This window comes from Globicephala melas, chromosome 6 (genome assembly GCF_963455315.2).
Source record: "Globicephala melas chromosome 6, mGloMel1.2, whole genome shotgun sequence".
NCBI lineage: Eukaryota > Metazoa > Chordata > Mammalia > Artiodactyla > Delphinidae > Globicephala > Globicephala melas.
Window position 1 is genome coordinate 93,082,390 of NC_083319.1, and position 23,447 is coordinate 93,105,836.

Consider the following 23,447-nt stretch of genomic DNA (forward strand, 5'->3'; position numbering starts at 1 on the left):
CCTAACCTAGTGCAGGCTCTAGCACCCATTTACACATTTGGTCACCCAGAAGATGCTGCAGGATCGTGTCTTTATTCCTCTTTGCATTCCTAATAACTCACCTGGAATGGGTACAAAATAAATGTTTGGTGAATGTATTCACTAAAGGCTAACGAAGTTAAAGATGCTTTCAACATCCCTCCAGTAATCAGAACTAGAAAGCTTATAACACTTCATTTGATAATGCAGAAATCTCATGAATCATAATTTTTTCATTAACTTTTCATTTCACTTATTAGCACCAATTTACAGTGGTTTGTGATATGTAATGTACTTGAACATTCTCTGATTGTGTTTCCCTGAAATTATTCTGGAATTTAGATATTTGACTGTTAAATAAGCCTTTTCACTTAGCTATATTAATCCAAGTGGGTGTCTGAGACTGTGTATTTTAAGTTAAAGAACAATACGAAAAAACAAGGTGGGGGACGGGAATGCTGATCCCAGCAAAGGAAGAGAGGAGTGAAAAGCACAATAAATATTTGTGACAATATTCTGTAATTCTTTCAAAATAAAAAGTTTTTTAAAAAATTCAGGAATGGAGAAAAGAAGACTATAATAGTATTGCTATAAATTTCAACATTTTCTCCAGTTTACCTAGGTGTCAATTTTTCCCCATCTAGAGCAGTATCCTGGAAATGGATACAGGTAACATTCAATTGGGATTACAGGTGCATTTCCTAAAATGCCAGCTAATTGATAGTTTTCCAATTGAATCACATACTTAGTTTCCCAATGACTAATTACAATTTTTAAATGAATATATATTCTATGAGTTAGCCACCTAATCTCTAAGTCTGTATGTTAACTGGCATGTGTTCTTTTAAGCCGAGTATGCCATAATTACACAATTCAACATGTATTTAATGCTTCTATGTGCCAAGCGCTACAATATAAAAATGAACAAGAAAAACCACTGACCTCAAATTTCACTCCTCTGTCTTCCGTTCTTTTAAAAGCATAAGAAGACAGTTCTAAGAAAGGCACATGTCACTTTTGCTGGCTGGCGAATGACAAAGCCTTGTGAAGCTTTGCATATTTCTGCATTCAGCTAGATAGACAAGAGTGGACTTTGGATTCTTACTGCCCTAGGTTACAGACACACCTCGTGGTTATGTGAACTGCAGCAAACCACTGAGCCTTTTTGAGTCTCTTTTTCCTCATCTGTAAAATGGGATTATTGTGAGAAATACACGAGACAGCATGGACTTTAAACAAATGGCATTAATTAAGCCAGGCACAGTGAGTGAAAGCTACCTATACTATATTCAGAACACTGATTATTCATCCACAACACACTCCTGTGATAAGTATTTCAATTGGCTTTTCATAAAACTTGTACCGATTTATACATCTGCTCATGGTGTGTGAGAGCCCTTTCCCCTCCCTCTTTGCCAACTCTGCAGGATGTGATTTATTTTCATTTTACTATTTACCTGAAAATCATAATTTTTACAATGAACTTCATTGCCTCGGAAATGAGATTTTATTTTCATTTTAATGCCTAGTCTCTTTCACCTAATCTAAGGAATAATGAGGGGCCCATCAGAAAAGGCATGGCCCCTCCACACCCCCCTCCTGAGACCTTTCACGCTGTGCCCTGTTATCTAAAACACTTTCCTTCTTTCTTCACCTAGATGACTGCTCTGACATTCAGACTTCACATGCTTGATGAAATCAAGTCCCCTCTTCCCTCTGGCTCATTTTATTTAACATACCCACATTTTTAGCAATTCTGTTTGATTGAGATATAATTCATCTGCTATAAAAAGTCATCCTTTTAACATGTACAATTGTCATTTTTAGTATATTCACAATATTGTACAATCTTCCCCACTATTTAACTCCAGAACATTTTTGTCACCCCCAAAATAAACCTGGGTAGAGACTCATTAGCTGTCTCCACCCTCTCTACCCTAGCTCCTGGCAACCACTAACCTACTTTTTATTTCTACAGAATTGCCAATTCTGGACATTCTATATAAATGGAATTATAAATATGTGCCCTTTTGTGTCTGGCTTCTTTCACTTAGCATGTTTTCAAGTCTCATCCATGTTACAGCATGTGTTGGTATTTCATTCCTTTTCCTAGGTGAATACTATTCCATTGTAACCATTCAGCAGCTGATGGACATGTGGGTTATTTCCACTTTGGGGCTATTATAAAGAAAGCTGCCATGAACATTCATGTAAGTTTTCATGTGAACATATGCTTTCAGTTCTCTTGGGTGTATACATAGGAGTGGAATTGCTGGGTCATGTGGTAACTCTATGTTTAACATTCTGAAAAACCACCAAAACTTTTTCCAAAGCAGGTGTAGCATTTTACATTCCCATCAGCAACATATGAGTTCCAATTCCTCCACATCTTCACCAACAGCACTCGATATTGTTTGTCTTTTTTATTTCAGCTATCCTAGTGGGTGTGAAGTGATATCTTATTGTGGTTTTGATTTGCATTTCCCTAATGACTAAAGATGTTGAGCATCTTTTCATGTGATTACTGGCCATCTGTATGTCTTTTTTGGAGAAATGTCTGTTCAAATCCTTTGCTCATTTTTTAAATTGGGTTATTTTTGTCTTTAATGTTGAATTATAATAATTCCTTATATATTCTGGATGTCAGTCCCCTATCAGACATATGATTTGCAAGTATTTTCTCCCATTCTTTGGTTGTCTTTTCACTTTCTTGACAGTGTCCTTTGAAGCACAAAAATTTTCATTTTAATGAAGTTCAATTTATCTATTTTTCTTCTGTTGTTTATGCTTTTGGTATCATAGCTGAAAAATGATTGCTTAATCCATGATCACAAAGATCTACCCCTATGTGTTTTCTATGAGTTTCATGGTTTTAGTTCTTAAAGTCTTTGATCCAGCATGAGTTTATTTTTATATATGATGTGGGAAGGGGTCCAACTTCATTCTTTTGCATGTGGATATCTAGTTGTCTTAGCACCATCTGCTGAAAAGACAATTCCCTATTGAACAGTGTTGGAACCTATGTAAAAAATAAATTGACCATAAATGTATGGATTTATTTCTGGACTCTCAATTCTATTCCATTGATCTATATAGCTATACTTAAGCCAGTATAATATTGTCTTGAAATCAGAAAATGTGAGTCCTCTAACATTTTTCTTCTTATCAAGATTATTTTGGCTCTTCTGGGCATGGCTGCATTTTTAAATTATTTGATTAGTTTTTAAATTGTCTTTATTTGATTTTCTTGTTTATTTCATTTGTTTCTGACTTCCTAACCAGAATGTAAGCTCTATGAGGCAAAAGACCACAACCGGTTTTTTTTATCCCCAGTTTGTACCCTCTGAAATTGTACAGGGCCTGAGTATAAACTCAGTGCGATTTACTGAGTAAATGAATGAATGATTGAATACACAAGCTTTTATAGTGATAAATATTGGAAATAGCCTAAATATTAAAAAATAAGAAAGTGTTTAAGTAAGTTATAATGCTTTAATGGGATAGAATATTATGCAATCATTAAAAACCATGTCTTCTAGAGAATTCCCTGGCCATCAGCAGTTAGGACTACCTTTCACTGCCAAGGGCCTAGGTTCAATCCCTGGTTGGGGAACTAAGATCCCACAAACCACACGGCGCAGCCAAAAAAAAAAATGTCTTCTAATAATATTGAATAATTTGGAGAATCATTGAACCTGATCTCAATTTTTCATAAGTAAAAATAAAGGCTAAAAATCATCATGGAAATCTTAATAGCAGTTACTATGAAAAATTGTGATTACAGGTAAGTTTAATTTTCTTTATCCTTTTCTCTAGTTTCTACTTTTTCTGCAATTAGCATGTATTGCTTTCATAAGAGAAAGCTAAACATTATTAACTAGAAGTATCCATATTTAGTAAGGTTGTGTACAGACTTTTGGATTTGCAATAAAGGTCAGTGAATCTCTTTTTAGGATTTTATTGTTAGTGACACCAACCCCTATTGACTTGAATGGCTTCAGGTTCTATGGAGAACTGGCACATGTGATGAACTGTTCTCCAGAAATCTGAATTAAATATGTGGGGCATAAAGTACACTATAAACGAGCTCCTGCCTGAGTCTCATCTCTGACTTGGTGAATCATCACTCAGCAACCTGTGAGAACCCAAAGGCCCAGGGCAGGCTGTGAACTTCACCTCTTTCATCCAAATCCCCATTGGGTGACCCCAATGGTGAGCACATGTAAGGGTTACTATACCCACTATCAAATAGAGTTCAAATGTCATCAACTTATGGAATGTGTGGCAACTGTTTTTTTGTTTGTTTGTTTGTTTTTTAAATTTTATTATTTGGTTGTGTAGCGTGTTAGCTGCGCCACTTGGGATCATCATTGCAGCATTCGGGATCTTTCGTCACGGTGCGCAGGCTCTTCATTGTGGCGTGCGGGCTTCTCTAGTTGGGGCGCATGGGCTCTAGAGAGTTGAGCTCAGTAGTTACAGTGCGTGGGCTTAGTTGCCCCATGGCATGTGGGATCTTAGTTCCCTGACCAGGGATCAAACTCACATCCCCTGCATTGGAAGGTGGATTCTTAACCACTGGAGCACCAGGGAAGTTCCTGTGTGGGGACTTTAAATTCAAGCAAAATTCTGTTCCAGAAATTTTAGGTTTGAAAAATCCTTTAGAACTGCTGAAGTTAGCTGTGGTCCAACTATCTTAGCAAGTCGATCACAAACTCTTGTGTTCAAGAGCAACTTCTCTACAAATAACAAATGTTGGAGACAGTGTGGAGAAAAGGGGATCCTCCTACACTGTTGATGGGAATGTAAAATGGTGCAGCCACTGTGGAAAACAGGATGGAGGTTCCTTTAAAAACTAAAAATAGAGTTGCCATATAATTTAGCAATCCCACTCATGGCATATATACAGAGAAAACTGTTAATTCAAAAAGACACATGCACCCCAATGTTCATAGCAGCACTATTTATAAACCAAGACATGGAAGTAACCTAAATGTCTGTCGACAGATGAATGGGTAAAGAAGAGGTGGTAAATATATATCTATATATAGATATAATGGAAATTTACTCAGCCATAAAAAAGAATGAAACAATGCCATTTGCAGCAACATGGATGGACCTAGAGATTATCATACTAAGTGAAGTAAATCGGAACGAAAAGGACAAATACTGTATGATATCATTTATATGTGGAATCTAAAATATGACACAAATGAACTTACTTATAAAACAGAAACAGACAGACATAGAAAACAAACTTATGGTTATCAAAGGGGAAAGGGAGTGGTGGAGGGAAAAATTAGGAGTTTGGGATTAGCAGATACCAACTATTATATACAAAATAGATAAATAACAAAGTCTTATTGGATAGCACAAGGAACTATATTCAGTATCCTGTAATAAACCATACTGGAAAATAATATATGATATATATATGCATATGTTCATACATATATATATATATGTATATGTTCATATATATATATATCACTTTGCTGTACACCAGAAACTAACATTTAAATCAGCTATGTTTCAATTTTTTAAAAAAGAGCACCTTCTCACAATTTTCAAGTCAACCATGCCCACTCTCCCACTTACATAACATGGCATGTAATTCTGTCTGGTATTGCTATGAAATAATTTCAGGTTCCAAAATGATTTGATTTAGTGATGCTAAAGTTAAGATTATTTGTTATGAGTTAAGATTATTTAAAGTTAAGATTATTTGTTATTTATATATATATAAATATATATATACATTTTTTTAAAGGAAGAAGGTTTACTGACTACAAAGAATTGACAGCATTTTCTGTAAGGTAATCAAATGAGTCATCACATTTGTACATGACGTTCTTCCAAATGAATGCGAAGATGTTATTGATAATGCTATTGATTGCCCAGAGAAAGGTTATATTTCAGTAACAGAAAGGCAAGAGGACAGACCTTTTTCTTAGGCTTGCTCATTTTTCCAGACAGATACAAAACACCTTCTCTTCTCAGAGAGTATTTGGCATATGCTCTCTCTTGTGTATCAAATTAATTGCTTTGAGATTTCTCCTCCAGGGAGTGGAGCCTGGTGATAAGTATTTTGCTGCTTTGGTCTACCTCCTCAAGGACTTTCTTAATCACTATGGGTTTGGCCAGATTTTGATTTGGTTTCCCACATTTCCAGATACATAATCTTTAGACTTGTAACCTTTGGACTCACAAGCCCCATCATCTCCACCGATGAGGAAACAGTAGGTCTCGATTTCTTTTTCCAGGTGGACTTTGATGTCCAGGAGCTACTCGCACTCCAGTTTCTGGCCCTCGGTCTCCATCCTGACCTGGTGCAGCTGTTCCTCCAAGGGCCCCAATCTGAGCCTGGATCTGGGCCAGCTGCACACAGTAGTTGCCCTTGGTCTCTGTCAAGGAACACTCCAGGGAGTGTTTCGTGGCTAGGAGAGACTGAAGTTCAGTTTCCAGTGTTTGGACTGAGGTGGTGGCTCCCATATCCTCATACATCTGCTATTGCAGTGAAGCGCTGTTTTCATTGAACCAGGCCTCGGCATCCCTGCGGTTCTGCTTGGCCAGGGCTTCCTACTCAGCCTGCATGTTGTTCAGCAGAACCGTGAGGTCCACACCGGGCTGTACATATTTGAGAAAAGGAGAACTCTAGATTTCATCAATTAACTTGCCTAATCTACTTTATATGGGATTTTGTATCCTTAAAGTTATATATTTATAAGATTTCCTCTAAAAATAGCCTGGAGTTTATTGAAATGTTACTGTCCACACAAGAAGAATGGGCCATACTTAACAGCACTAATTTTGCCAATATCATAGATTCTTTTTCATTTAAAAGTTCATGGACATAAACTAATCAATGGTGGCAGAAGTCAGAATAGTGGGTACTCTTGGATGGGTCCTGACTGGCTGGGGCATGAGGAAGCCTGGGAGGACCTGGGAATATGCTTTTGGTCTTTGTCAGGTACTTGTGTGGGTGTGATGTATTTGTATATATATGGTGCTCTTTGAGCTGAACATTCAAGGTTGCATGGTCTACTATGTAGTCAACAAAAAGAATAAAAGATCATTATTTTAAGAAAACCCTCGGGCTTCCCTGGTGGCGCAGTGGTTAAGAATCCTCCTGTCAATGCAGGGGACACGGGTTCGAGCCCTGGTCTGGAAAGATCCCACATGCCATGGAGCAACTAAGCCCGTGTGCCACAACTACTGAGTCTGTGCTCTAGAGCCCTCAGGCCACAACTGCTGAGCCCACAGGCCACAACTACTGAAGCCCGTGTGCCTAGAGCCCATGCTCTGCAACAAAGAGAAGCCACCGCAATAAGAAGCCCGCACACCACAACAAAGAGTAGCCCCCACTCACCACAACTAGAGAAAGCCCGCACACAGCAACGAAGACCCAACGCAGCCAAAAATAAATTAATTTTTTAAAAAAATTAAATTTATTTATTTATTTTTGGCTGCATTGGGTCTTCATTTCTGTGTGAGGACTTTCTCTAGTTGCGGTGAGCGGGAGCCACTCTTCGTCGCGGTGCGCGGGCCTCTCACTGTCACGGCCTCTCTTGTTGCGGAGGACAGGCTCCAGACGTGCAGGCTCAGTAGTTGTGGCTCATGGGCCCAGTTGCTCCGCGGCATGTGGGATCTTCCCAGACCAGGGCTTGAACCTGTGTCCCCTGCATTGGCAGGCAGATTCTCAACCACTGCGCCACCAGGGAAGCCCCTAAATTAATTAATTTTTTTAAAAACTTTAAAAAAAAAGAAAGCCCTCAAAGTCATTTTATTTTTAATAGTCAACTTTTTTTTAGGAATGATGTATGTTCATTGTACAAAAATTTGGAAAACACAAACAAGCATCAAAAGATGAAAATCATTTCTAATCAACCCACCAGAATAACTTGGCTTTATAATAAATGTTGTTTGAAGCCCTGTAACAGCTCAGTTTCTGTTCCCTGGCTTATAGGGCAGCTGTCAAGCTCTTTATCAGAACCTATCAACTTCAACACTGACACTAGAAGCTATGGCCGCATAGACACCACACACCCACAATGCAACCTGTTTCCAGCATCCATGCTGCTTCTTCCCAGCAGCAAAAACCAGTTGGCTGGTTTTCAAAACCAGTTACTGGCAATTACCTTGTTATTCACCCTCCATGACAAAACCCATGCTGTTCATACTGCAGCCCCAAAGAAAATTTGCAGAAGCTGTGAAGCCGAGAACCCAAAATAGGCACCAGGAAGACCAAGCAATCACTTCCAGCTTTCATTCCATCGAGTCTCAGCCTCACGTCCACCTCAGTGGCATCGAGAGCAGTGCTGCACCATCACATCCATCTCCTGGAATGGATTCACACATTAGGAAGTTGAGCTGACACAGAGTTGGAGTTATAATCTTCTGATATGACAGTACTCTTTCTTGACTAAAGTAAATGAATAATCAATCTCTTTGACTGAAGACAGAGGTCATCCCTGACTCATGGAACTTTGGAGAGGTGAGCTCCAGATTCAATAATAGGGACACAGATGGCTCAAATAGCAAATTTTCAGGAAGCTTCTGTCACCTGCCAGGCACTGTGCCAGTTGCCCTACTAATGTTCATTCACTGCACTCCTCCTGACTACTCTATAAGACGATGCTGTAGTCACCCCCATTTCAGATAAGGGACTCGAGTCTCAGATGTACCTCTTCCTGATAGGCATCACCCTGTGGAAGGGAAGATTAAGAGTTAAGTAGAGTTGTCACATGTCCAGAGAACCCGGAGTACCTGCTGTTAAGAGTAAAGCGAGAAATGTGTCTCCGGTGCAGTGGCACAAAGGTCACATGACGTGAAGAGGTAGATGCCGCAGGACAGTCTTGTGGGAATAAATGGGTTGGATGTTGAGAGAGGTAACAGCCCACTTTCAGTTTCCCTATTTCCTTTATCAGATTCTTTTCAGCTCCCTTACAGGGAAGAAATTAGCCATTTGGTTCCATAGGAACCCTATGTCTTAACGTTTCCTTAGCTAGTGCGACAATTCTCTTTTAATCTTTCATCTCACAGGGAAAATTATTAATACAAATGCCATATAGGCTTTCATCAAAAGAGCCAGGATGTCATTGTAAATGTTAGCTGGTGGCGTGTGTCATCCATCTCATTTACGATGAGGAAGCTGAGTCAGAGAGAGGAAGTATGACTGGGGTTTGGTTAAAAGTAAATCACTGTGCTTCATTTCATCTGAAAATCACAGCAATGCAATAGGCCACATCTGCTATTCAAAGTCAAAGGAAAAGATGGAAGAAATATTCCCAAAATACATATTGGTATTATAGCTAAAGTCCTGTTCTAGTTCATGTGTAAAGGAGGCAAAGCTGACCAGCCCTCTTTATCCTATGGAGTGTGTCTCCATTCACCACTCTCATCCTCACTCTGACACTGAACTAGCTGCTTCGTCTCAGAAGATACATTCTCTCACCTTGAGCTTTCGTTTTCTTCACCTCCCACCATCTGAAAAAATAAATAAAAAGATCATTGGACAAGATGGCCCCTGAGGTCTGCTTAGCTTCTCTCTGTGTAGCTGAACCCCTTGTAGGCCTAGTGCCAACAGCCACCTTCTTCTGTGGGCCCACTCACAGGGCCTTGAGCCCCAGTCTCAGTACTGGGCCTCCGTTTAATTGCACCAGACTATATCTGGATTCCTGGCTTTGCATTCCACTCCTTGCCACACTCCCTTTGCCCGGAGCCTACCTCACTGTCCTGGCTCTTAGGGAGCTGCCACCAGCCCAGGGTCTGGACTCTAACAACTGAGAACAAGGCCAAGCTGTCTCGGAAGCCTTGTCAGGGCTACAGGATCTGTTGAAATAACCCCTTCTACATTCCTAGGATTGGTGACTTGTATCTTCTCTCTTTTGATCTTTGTCAGTCTTGCTGGGTTTATTCATTTTATTGATTTTTTTCAAAGAAACAGATTTTTGTTTTATTGACTTTTTTCTATTGATTTTGTTTTTCATTACATTGATTTTGCTTTTATCTTTGTTATTTTCTTATGGCTGCTTGCTTTGGCTTTATTTTGTTCTTTTTTAGTGTCGAGCTAGATACTTGGATTATTGGTTGGAGAACTTTTTTCCAATGTAAGCATTTGTGGCTATATATTTCCCTCTTGGCACTATTCTAGCTGCATCCCACATATTTTGATATGATGTAGTTTCATTTTCATTCAATTCTATGTATTTTAAAATTTCCTTTGAAATTTGTCCTTTGTCCCATGGATTATTTATAGGCATGTGGCTTAATTTCCAAGTGTTTGGATATTTTCCTGCTGTCCTTCCTTATTGCTTTCTAACTTGAATCCATTGTGGTCAGAGAACATAATCTGTATGATTCCAATTATTTTAAACTTGGTTAGATTTGCTTATTTTATGGCTTGAGGAATGATCTGTCTTGGTAGATGTTCCATGGGTACTTGATAAGAATGTTTATTCTGCTGTGGTTTCATGGAGGACTCTATGGATGTCTACTTGATTCTGTGGTTGATTATGATGTTCAGCTTTGGATATCCTTGATGATTTTAAGCACAGTAACCTATCAATTGCTCAAAGTGGGCTGTGGAAATCTCCATCTATAATTATGAATATATACAAGCATTTCTGTACTCATTTCTACTATAAGAATTAGTTCATATTACACACATGTTGTTGCACCATGCTCTTCTCAGCCAGAGATGCCTCTTTTCCAATAAACCATAATAAAATTCTAATTCACTGTTTTAAATGTCTATATGTTACTGCATGGTTTTGAATGCATCAGAACTTATAGCACCACTCTATTGTGGGACATTCACTTTGTTCTGTGGGTGGCATTATTCCCACTGATGATTCCACTGGCCTTCTTAATTGCAATTCTGAGTTTTGATGACAAAGGCTGATGGTTGGAAGTTCTCAATTGTTGAGTGGCCTATAGTAGGAGGGTGGGAGGGCAGAGGTGAGTTTACACTGAGCCTTTAGATAAAAGGAAGTGTGACTCTGAAAATCATCTGCTTGTAGATTATAACAAATAAGCCATAAAGAAAACCCTATCATCCTTTCTTGGAAAAAGGAGCAGCTGTATCTTAGACAAAGATGAATTTATCTCTGTCGTGTAGGCATATGAAATAAGGTCCAAATTATTCTCAGGACACAACAAAACTCTACAAACAGAATATACACCAACCCAAGCAATTCCACCAAATTCTTTACATGAGCAAAATCTCTTAAATGTAATTTACAAACTAAGACATAAACAGATAAGAGAATCCAGGATATCGTGAGATCAGGACTGTTGACTGAGTGAGAAATGTTTAGCTTGGAGAGGAGAAAGTGAGGGAAATATACCTCCAGCTCCCAGCATCATGGAGGGAGGTTGCCTAGTGTAATCCAAAAAGGACCAGCAATGGACTGGTTCCCCCATTGAACAGGCAGCATCCTGACTCCAAGGGGCTACAGCCCCTGTTACCGACAAATGGCAGCCAACATCTCAGCGTCCCTTTGACTGTGGCCAGTCTGCAGTGGAATGTCTTCCCGCCGGCCCCCCCGCGCCCCCCCCCCCCGCAACCGCCCCGTCAAATGCCATGCCCACTCCCGCCTACAAAGTGTCTCTCACTCTGGTTCTCCTGCTTGAACATCCTCCATCCCTCCACCTACCCAGATCTGGACGATCTTTCAGGACCCAGAAAAAAATCCCACACCCTCTGAGAAGCCTTTCTTGATAACTCCAGCCACCACCAATCTCTCACCATGCCATTAGCACCTTATTAAACATGATATTTTTTTCTGTCTTTTTAAAATGGAGCAGCTTTTCCTCCTCAACTGGATCATAAGTCCCTTTCGGAAAATCACCCTGTACCTCTTTCACAATCTACAATACCTTCCACAGGACAAGGCAAGTGACTGAGCCCTCAAAAAGTACTTGTTGATACACTCATTTTCCCTCATTCTTTTTCATAAATCCATGTGCTTTAATTAAAGGTGGGGGCACGTGGAAGTGTGCAGGAGTTTAGCTTTCTGTTTGGAAATGTCCTGGTGACATTTGGCTATACAATATTTTACCTTAATAATGCTTATTCATGGCTATCATTAAAGTTGATTATCTTACTGAAACCCTTCTGTAATTAGCTTTAAAGAAAAAGAGCAATAAAAACAAAATTCATGGGTCTGCTAATAAGGCTTCTCATCTATGGAACAGCCTGTAAAGACTTTGGGTGGGCTGTGTCATACATGCCAGTTCATGGAAAGAACAATCATCAAGGGATTTTTAAACAGAATGGAGTTCAAAATGTGCCTCTCTGAAGTTACATTCTTAATCACCAACCATATATAAATAGGCCCACAGGTCACCCTCCTCACCAGTCTCTTTTGTTCTGTCACATTCCCCAGTGTCCTACAGTCACCTTGATTCCTCCTTCTTCACGTGTTAAGTGTTTATCACTGGCTCTTTCCCCAGGGAAGTTTTGGGAAGAGCCAGCTGACCTCCTTTTCCACAATTCATGGCCTTCTATCACACATCTGTAAAGCCCCCTCTGGAGAATGATTTCCTTGAAAGCAGGGACCATTTAATTCATCTTGGATTCTCAGGAGCCCCAGCAATAGGCATCCAGTAGGTTCCCACTTAGCATGGATTGAATCAATGAACACAAAGACAAACCCACAGGGCTACGGAGATCCTAAGACATGATCATTAACTCTGCCTCATACACTCTGCTGCTGAGTCTTGAAAACTAACAGTTATTTCAGACCAAGATAGAGTGGACAGAAAGGGCCCAGAGCGGGAGAATTTGAGCTAAGGCCAGAGTTGCAACTGGTTTGGGGAAAACAAGCTGTTTCATGTGGCTGAAATATTGGTGGTTGAGGGGCAAAAGATGAAGCTCAAGAGCTAAACTGAAGCCAAACCATGAAAGTTTGTGTGTCATAATAAGGCATTTGGATTGACTTCTACAAGCAAAGGCAAGCAACAGAGAGCTTTTCATTAGAAAGATGAGAGATATTTATTTTACAAAGGTAAATGATTCACCACATTAATAGAAAAAGGGTGAAAAATATATATTTATCTCAAATGCTGAAAACTAATTTGGAAGTTCATTTGGAAAACTAGGGTTATAGGAAATGTTTATTAACTTGTAAAAGTGTATATAATAGTAAATGTCCTCCTTTATAATAAGTACAGAAGACTGACTTTGTAGCCAGAAGTGAAAAAGTCACCTTCAATAAATGGATAAAGAAGATGTGGCACATATATACAATGGAACATTACTCAGCCATAAAAAGAAATGAAATTGAGTTATTTGTAGTGAGGTGGATGGACCTAGAGTCTGTCATACAGAGAGTGAAGTAAGTCAGAAAGAGAAAAACGAATTCTGTATGCTAACACATATATATGGAGTCTAAAAAAAAAAAAAATGGTTCTGAAGAACCTAGGGGCAGGAAAGGAATAAAGACACAGACGTAGAGAACGTACTTAAGGACACAGACATAGAGAACAGACTTAAGCACACAGGGAGGGGGAAGGGCAAGCTGGGACAAAGTGAGAGAGTGGCATGGACATATATACACTACCAAATGTAAAATAGATAGCTAGTGGGAAGCAGCCACATAGCACAGGGAGATCAGCTCGGTGCTTTTTGTCCACCTAGAGGGGTGGGATAGGGAAGGTAGGAGGGAGATGCAAGAGGGAGGAGATATGGGGATATATGTATATGTATAGCTGATTCATTTTTTTATAAAGCAGAAACTAACACACCATTGTAAAACAATTATACTCCAATAAAGATGTTTTAAAAAAAATTAAAAATAAAAAAGTCACCTTCACCAATAGAATTGATTACTGTACTCTAGGTCCCATGAATGTAATAAGAAAAGAAAAGGTTAATATTAGCTAAAACTTATTGTACACACAGGCAAAAATATTTGCCCAAATGGAAAGATTCATGTAGAAGAATGTTCATTATTTTACAATCTGTGATAAACTGGAAACTATCTACATGTCTAACAATAGGGAACTGACTGAATAAGTATTAGCACCTCCTTGTATATGAATATTAAGCAAATGCCAAAAAGAATGAAGCAGAATTATAGGTACTAATATTGAAAGATTTCCAAAGCATATTAAATGAAAAGAGCAAGTCACAGAACTATGTATGTAGAATACTTTGCTTTGTGAAACAGAAAGGAAAAAGAAAAGATAAAAGAAAGGAAGAAAAATAAGTGTGTATGTGTGTGTCTGGAAATATAAATAACAAACAGGTGATGGTGATTACCTCTGAGAGGAAGAAAATTAGAAGGGAAAGCAGCTGAAGGGAAACTTTGAAACATCTAAGTAAGACTATATTTTTTAGCCAATTTAAAAAGAAGAGTCTTTCCCAAAGGAATCATCTGAAGACCAGTTAGTTTATTGTAATAATCACAGAAAGAAATGGTGAAGGCATGAATCAGGACAAAAGGAAGGGAAAAGAAGATCTGAAACCCTGTTGAGCAGAAATGATAGTTTAGTGACTGAAAAGATGTAATAAGTTTAGGAAAAGGAGGTATTCAAGGATGGCGATGAGGTCTCGAGTTTGGGAAGCAGGTGAGCCGTGACACCATTAACTGAGGAACAGAATGTAGGTGGGAAAGGTCATGAATTCAGTTTGAGACCTATTTCATTTAAGAGGCCATGAAACAGTGGATGGGCATGTTGGATGGTCAGTAAGCAATACAGACCTGAGCCCAATGTATGCCACTGCCCTTTGACACATGACACTGGTCCAAGCCACCTTCACCGCTCCTAATTGTCTCCGAACTGCCTCTACTTTCATTTCTGCCTTTCCAATCTGTTCTCCCCACAGAAGATAGAATAATCTTTCAGAAAATCTCCAGTGGTTTCCCACTGCACTTGCCTGGTGCTGGGACACCTCCTAGGTACCCTCCCCCTGACTCAATACACTAATTACATTGGATACAGTCAGTTTCTATCTCCTCCTCCTAGAATGCAGTACACATGCACGCACACACACACTCATGCACAAAAACACCTGCACACCAATCCCATCCATTTTCCTGGGTATCTAGGGCTCCACTTCCGTATCACCTCCTCAGAGAAGCCAATCTTGATTTCTGTAACCTCACTACCAATGTGATCTCCTGGTATTTTCTCTCATCTGTCTCTACTACTGACACTGAAAGAGCAGGAAGCATGCTTATTTAATCACCTCTTTATCCCCAACTCTTAGGACAGGGCTACCCCAGAATGGCAATTCAATAAACACTAGGTGAATGAAATAATTGATTAGTATATTGATGGAGGAATAAATTAATAAGTAGAGGGTAAGTCTGTTCACAAATAATCAGAAATAAGAAAAAATAAAGAGGAACCTGCACAGCAGATGCTGGGAGTCTGGGAGAAAGGTTGTGAGGTGACAGCACCAGGTGAAAAGGAGTTTTTGATTTTATAATTAGGGGGTCACCAAGGAACCTTTTCCAGACACTGTCTGCGGATCGGGAGCAGCCGATTGTCTCACGTTGGTGTAAATAAGGTGAGAGAAAGTGAAATGAGGAAGGAGGGGGTGGGAGAGGGAAGAAGGGATGCTTGGAGGGCAAGCTGTTTTAGGTACAAGAAGCCTAAGGATGAGGTCCACAAAAATAAGTTATATTTTTTTAAAGGTAATACTCAAAACTCATCACTTGCTAATCATTGTGTGACATGTTACTATCGTCTACACCCTTGAAGTTGAGACTCTGCAAAGCTGTGTTACTGCACATCCTTTCCCACCTCCCAGTGGAAGCAGGGTATAACTATTTATACTACAGGAACTGGCAAACCCTATAAATCATGACGTTTTAGTCCACAAAGCCAGGTGTTAACGTTTCCCCGCATAGCCCTTCCCTGGGAGCCTTAACCAACAGATAGCACAGGAATGAGGGTTGGGGCGGGGGAGGCGGGAGGGTATTTGCAATAAAAGGACAGGAGTTTGTGGGCCACACTGGAACATCAGAACCCCCTCCTGGCCATCATTTGATGACTTTTATTTTCTTCTCCCACGTGAGTAAATAAGTCTCTCTGCAAACAAGGTTATTATCTATTACAGGAGTTGCTACTTCCAGCAAAAAAATCACAGCTCAGTCCTTTAGATCGTGCAGCCACAACCGCCTCACAAATAACCATCCATAAAATAGCAGTGTCTCCAGCTCAGGGACCAGGAGGAGAGCCTGGAGGGGGCAGTCCTGAAGGAGTGAGACCAGTGGGACCAGTGAACTTGTTACGACCTCCGGTGATGACGTTAGGTGTGACACCATCATTCATCAGGTGCAGGAGGCCGTTCCAGCCTCCATTCTGGACAAGTATACAAACCACAGACACACACTATTACCACTGGTCCTATAAAGACCTATTTCACAGCTCTTCTGGTGAGTAGGGGGTCATAGTTCATCTGTCTCGTATCCCAGGACCTTAGTTTGAGGGTTAGGCTTGAGGAATTTTTAAAGGTGTCTCCATTTGGTGCCCACAGAAATGGTAAAGAAACCTGAGACTCTTCCAGGTGGGTTATTTTGTCATTTCTTACTCTCATCTCCATTCTTCCAGAGAATATGAATCTCCTTAAGTGTTTGAGTCAGCTAGTGGCCACTCTAGATGAGACTCCAAAAGTTTGTGTACAGCCTGTGATGGTAAATTTCACGTGTTAACTTGGCTGGGCCACTGGGTGCCCAGATACGTGATCAAACATGATTCTGGGGGCTTCCCTGGTGGTGCAGTGGTTGAGAATCTGCCTGCTAATGCAGGGGACACGGGTTCGAGCCCTGGTCTGGGAAGATCCCACATGCCGCGGAGCAACTGGGCCCATGAGCCACAACTACTGAGCCTGCACGTCTGGAGCCTGTCCTCTGCAACAAGAGAGGCCGCGATAGTGAGAGGCCCGCACACCATGATGAAGAGTGGCCCCCGCTTGCCACAACTAGAGAAAGCTCTCGCACAGAAACAAAGACCCAACACAGCAAAAATAAATTAATTAATTAATAAGAACAAGTCACCAAGACCTGCAATTAAAAAAAAAAAAAAGATGATTCTGGGTGTTTCCGTGAGGGTGATTTTGGATGACTTTAGTATTCAAATGGATAGACAGACTGAGTAAAGCAGACTGCCCTCCCTAATGTGGGTGGGCCTCATCGAATCAACTGAAGGCCTGAAGAGAACAAAAAACTGACCCTCCTGGGAAAAGAGGGAATTCCTCCTACCTGATGGCCTTCAAGCTGGGATAATGGCTTTTTCCTGCCTTTGGACTCAAACTGAAACACTGGCTCTTCCTGGGTCTCAAGCCTGCTGACTCACCCTGCAGACTTCTCAGCCTCCATAATCACATGCACCAATGCCTCATCACAAATCTCCTTCTATATATATGCACATCCTATTTGTCCTCTTTCTCTGGAGACCCTGGACTAATCCACTACTATAAAAACAGTTTGGGAGAAAACCTGTTCCTAAAAGGATCATCTGGTTGCTAGAGGAGAACCCACCAGGGCCAGGAGGTAGGGTGGTCCAGGGGATCCTGAGCAGGGTGGGTGTGGAGGTACAGCTCCCACCCCATCCCCTGGGGGTGTCCATCAGAGGCATCTCCTGAATCCCAATGTCATCACCTCTGAAGGAGAAATCACAGAGGCTGGCCCACCTCCTCTGCCTCGGGGACCACAGAGTCGAATGCAGGGATGTTCCAGGGCCTGTGACCCTGACCGCACTCTGCCAGACTTGGAACCGCTATTAAGCCTAATCCTGCAACTTACTCATCAGAACCTTGAGTTCTGTCAGTGCTGATGTGGGAGCCCCCCCAGCTCCGCAGGATTCAGGAAGCGGGGGAGGGGTGTCGATGGCTGTGAGCTGACACCTGTAGAAGCTGGCTACCGGGCACCTTTTAGATCATTTCTCTTTTTTTTAATGTTGATATATTTTGTATGTTGTATGTATGTGTGAAAATTTCCACAGCAAACGTCTACATTTTATAAAGAAAGGTTTACAAAAGAACCAGGTGAGTGACATCACAAGAGTGACATCTCTGCTGCCAGCAAGAGAAGATGGCTGTTCAGTCTCTGTCTTTCGAGTCCATGACCGTGTTTCTCTGGGGGCCCTGGGGCCCATCTGAAGACAAGTCCCAGCCTCTGGAGGCTGCCTTTCTCTGCCTGTCCCTCTCATCATTCCTGTCTTTTAGAAATAATTCAGTGTCGGCAGAAGCAGGCTGTGGGGACTTCTGCTTGAACAGGCCTCTGCTCAGGAAGATCAGAGGATCCAAACTGAGGTCCGGAGGGAAAGGAAGTGAGATGGATGTGCCAAATCCTAGGAGGTAAAGGGCTCTTCAGGATCCAACATGGTGCAGCCCAGTGGTCCCAGCAGGACCGAGTTGCGTGCATACACTGCATCCACCTCCAGGAGGACTGATGTGTCGTGAAAGGGGCTGGCTCTTCCACACAAAGAACACTCAAAACAGTTATGTTTTCATTGTTTTCTCCCAAGAGGTAAAAGCATTGTTACTCCCTCTTTGGGGGAAAGCATAAGGGACCCTGATTTTATAGTGTTTCTGCTGAAAACCAGGCTAGGGCTAGTTTTCCATCAAGAGAGCTAGAACTGTGTTGTGGTTTTTCAAGATGTTTTTAAACAGAAGGTTTCTATATGGGCAAATAGTATTAGAAATGCTGAATATTTGCAAAGCAAAAAGCAATAGGATTGAACCTTATCTGTCGGTCCCTCTAGAATGCCAAACAATTATATTTAATTGTCAGAAGGATCCCAGCAGAGAGCACTACTGGTGGGAAGTTGGGTGAAAGTCAAGTTCCACTGAGTTTGCAGGTTTGATACAAGTTTAAATTCTTAAAATTTAGAAAGAAATCTTTGCTGCTTTTTCTGCCCATTCAATAGACAGAAGTGAGGAAATGCTCTTCTGAGGGGCCTTCACTTTAGAAAAACTACACATTTCAAATGACACACTAGGATGGCTTCAAGTCTAAAGTAAGCAGCCAGCGTTGGGAATTCTCTGGCCGTCCAGTGGTTAAAACTCCACGTTTCCACTGCAGGGGGCACTGGTTCAATCCCTGGTGGGGGAAGTAAGATCCCACATGCTGTGGCCAATAAATAAATATAAATAAATAAATAAATAAAAATAATAATAAATAAAGTAAGCAGCGTCGTAACAACAAGCTCTTTGGACATTCTTTCTCAGAAAGCCTTGGCTTTGAGGGGGTTCAGATATTCTGATGCCACTGGGCATCAGGAACACCAGTGATAAGGTGAGGCTCCAGTCCCTCAGCTCTCCCTTCTCTGCAGCTTCTCTTCCAGCATCTAGGTTTCTCTACAGCTTCTGCAGGAGATGAGATCATGGCTAGAAACCCAGATCTCTGCAGGAAGGTGGTAGAACTTGCCAGACCTCTCTTGTCGAGAGGCAAGGCAAGTCTGAGCCCAGAATCTGAGGGCCAAAGACCATGGGTGCCCTGAGCTGCCATCATCTGCCAAGCAAGAGCAGAGGCTGATCTGAACCTGAGGCACCGCACAGAGTCAAGAGGATGCAAGGGGATGCCAGCTCCCCAAGAAGAGCAGCAACTGGTCCTCTCCTCCCAGGCATATCAGGGGTGCACATGGCACCTTCTGCCCACCAAGGTGAAGAGCACAGCATTGCCTGAACCATGGAAACTCCGTCTTTGGCCTGGCATCTTGCTGGAATCCAGTGGTTCTCATGGAGATTCCTGGCCCCCCCACCCTCCAAGTTTAACTAGTGCCGTTCTGTTTGTTTTAGGGAAACCTCGCCAATCCTAGTGCTGGGAGGCACAGACTGACACACAGCAGCATGCCACCCTGGTGGAGGGGAGGGAAGAGGCAAAACCACATGGGGACAGAATGATTTGTTGTTTATTTACCTCAACTGAAAATCAATACTTATGAATTTGCAGGACCAAAAGCAACTTGTAAGATTATTGTATGATTGCACACACACACACACACACACCCCCCACAGTCAGCATCCATCCTGTTGTGCACTTACACACACACACACACACAGAGTTAACATCTACCTACTCAGTAGGCCATTCTTACACTTAATGCCTCCCACCATAAAGACATTCTTTATCCACTGCATATTGTAGATTTCTTCTGCTAAAATTCTAATTTTTTTCTTGTCCTTTACCCAGGAAATATGCACAACTGATCATTTCTTTCCATTTCATATGAAACTATCTTATTTCTTTTTTTTTAATAACATCTTTATTGGAGTATAATTGCTTTACAATGGTGTGTTAGTTTCTGCTGTATAACAAAGTGAATCAGCTCTACGTATACATGTAATCCCCATATCCCCTCCCTCTTGCATCTCCCTCCCTATCCCACCCCTCTAGGTAGACACGAAGCACCGAGCTGATCTCCCTGTGCTATGCAGCTGCTTCCCACTAGCTACCTATTTTACATTTGGTAGTGTATATATGTCCATGCCACTCTCTCACTTCGCCCCAGCTTACCCTACCTGCTTCATGTGTCCTCAAGTCCATTCTCTACATATGTCTTTACCCCTGTCCTGCCCCTAGGTTCTTCAGAACCATTTTTTTCTTTAGATTCCATATATGTGTGTTAGCATATGGTATTTGTTTTTCTCTTTCTGACTTACTTCACTCTGTATGACAGACTCTAGGTCCATCCACCTCACTACAAATAACTCAATTTCGTGAAACCATCTTATTTCTAAATTCAGTAATTCCATTTAACTTAATTTGTCCTTGGGTATTTTCATTTAAAATGCTGAATCCTCATTGTGCTTCTCTCTGAACCCCACAAAACTTTCTGGGCAGCAGCACCATGGGGTCTGACCCTGGCCCGGAGAAGCACACCCTGATACAGCGGTGCAGCCCAGAAGCCCCGTTCTTCCAGATGCATGAGGTGCAGGAGCAAGGAACTGCCCCAGCCATGACACCGCCTCCTCCCCCATGTCACAGGAGCCTGGCTGAGCTTGTGCTCAGCCCACCCTCTACTTCCTGCGGCCCCATGTAAAGGTCCAGAGAGGCGGGCTGACCTCTTGAGCTCCACACTCTGAGGTGGCCAAGTGGATCTGGGGTCCCAGTGTCCAGGCGCCCCCCAGACCCTCCACGTCCAGGCCACGTCCCTGCTGGGAGACACGACAACCAAGCAAGGGGCTGCAGGCTTCACAAACCCTTCAGGATGAGCCTGTTGGCTGGAAAGACAGCCTCTTACATGTTTTACATGTTTGCTGCCCAAGTGTCCCATTACCACTACTTTGCTTCAATGATATTTATCATGTATTCCCCAAAAGCTGACATATATTCAAAGACAGAACAGAGTGGTAGCGTAGAAGAGCAAGAAGTCTACTCTTTGTGAGATTAAAGTTTCATCAAAAGCTTATCTTTTGGAATTATTTTCTCTTAAACATGAATATAAAAGCAATGAATGAAATAATCAGGTATTTCTGGAAATAAAACATTTACTATTTTCTAATGACCCTGTCCAAAGTCATTACATGTTGTGTGTGTGTGTGTGTGTGGTGTATGTGTGATGTGGTGTGTGTGTGTGTATATGTGGGTGGGACAGGGTATATGTGTGTGTGTGTGTATGTATATGTGTGATGTGTGTGTGTGTATATGTGGGGGGATAGGTTATGTACGTGTATGTGTGTGTGTGTGTGTGTGTGTGTGTGTGTGTGGTATATGTGGGGAGGTGGGCTATGTATGTGTGTATGTGTGGTGTGTGTGTGATGTAGTGTATATGTGCACACACACATTTAATGCATCTGTTATACTTGTGTCACATAAAAAAAGAGATGTCCAGATCAAATTAGTAATTTTGTCTATTAATCTCAAAAGAGTTTCTTAAACTGTTTTTCAAACGATTTAGACAATTTACATGTAAGCCACCCATTTATGAGATTTTTCAACAATTTTAAGAAAAAAATCAACTTTTAAAGTTGTCTTCTACATCAAGGAACAATTTTTTAATCTAAAATTAAAGCAAAATTCAATCAGTCTCACCATAATGATATATCATGGCTATACTTGAAATAGCTTTGTTGATGACAGTTTAATATGACCTTAGCTCACAGTTATCAAAAGAACACAACGTTAAGAAAAAAAAGTTTAGATATTTTTGCTAAGAAAAAGATTTAAAATATTTTTAAAGACAGTGAAAAAACTACCAACTGAGAATAAATTTTAGAGTACAGTTAATAAAGACCATCTAGGGCTTCCCTGGTGGCACAGTGGTTGAGAGTCCGCCTGCCGATGCAGGGGACACGGGTTCGTGCCCTGGTCCAGAAGGATCCCACATGCCGCGGAGCAGCTGGGCCTGTGAGCCATGGCCTCTGAGCCTGTGCGTCCGGAGCCTGTGCTCCGCAACGGGAGAGGCCACAACGGTGAGAGGCCCGCGTACCGCAAAAAATAAATAAATAAATAAATAATAAAGACCATCTATAAAAAGCAATAGAACATTTATAAATAAAATGAATAATTTATACCACCCTAAATATCATCAGATTTGCAAATGGGGGAAACAAAATATTTTTTAAAGAGCTCTTGTAAAAACAAGGATTCATTCCAAAAGAAAAACAATCCAGCATACCAGGAAATAATTCAGTAGTTCTCTGTTAAAATCTCCTGTAAACAGCTCGTATCATAGAGCTATTATCAGTAAAGATATAACACTCTTTGCAGACCAAAACCTCAGCTGTCTGAGGGAGGCATCACGGGATTTATGGACACATAACCTACTTTCTCACTGTGTTGCTGGTGATCAGCGAACACTTGGGCCTCTTGATTCTTGCCATGGGCACTCAGGTCAGTCCTAAATGTGGTAACTTTTATCCTGTTTTGAGTCTGTGGCATGATGTGCTGTAAAGAGAGCCCTTCTTTTGGGGAACCCCCCCCAGGGCTGACAGCTAGCCCAGGTACCTCCCACACAGTATTGCCTTCCGCTGCTGGGGGGCGGGAGGTGTCAAGGCTGAACCTCAAGACCACGCTTGTCTTCAAATGGCTACTCCACCTCAGCCAGTGCCTATTTTTAAGAACTGACTCCCAACTGTTCATGTCTATCTTCCCTTCCTAAACTGTTCTCTCTGTGGATCTGCAGGTGTCACACCCAAATAGCGCCTTTGGGACCTGCTAAAGACGCTTATCAGCCCCCATGGGCACTCAGGCTCCTTGCCAGCTTGGACTTTTAGGCAATAGAATTTGAAAGTGGGTAGCAGCGTAATCAACACTTGTCTGTATCAACACTTGTCTGTATTTCTCTAGGCCTTTCAAGTTCAAATTTAAAATAGTTTTAAAATAGGGTTGTAATGAAAATATTCATTGCTCTTAGCTGTTACGATGTTCCTTTTCTGTCTATAAAGGGCATATTTTCTTGTTCTTTCCCTTTTGTGTCACCAAAAGAAAAAACCCAGTGTCAGGCATACTTAGGCAGGTACAAAGGTGCTG

The 23,447-nt window shown here is 41.4% G+C and overlaps 1 protein-coding gene and 1 pseudogene across 5 annotated transcripts in view; both read right to left on the minus strand.

Annotated features, from left to right (window-relative positions):
• The window catches only part of SHC3 (SHC adaptor protein 3), a 150,356-nt gene that overhangs the window by 121,815 nt on the left and 5,094 nt on the right, over positions 1-23,447 (minus strand). The window lies entirely within an intron of this gene.
• LOC132597459 (keratin, type I cytoskeletal 25-like) lies at positions 6,052-22,856 on the minus strand (annotated as a pseudogene).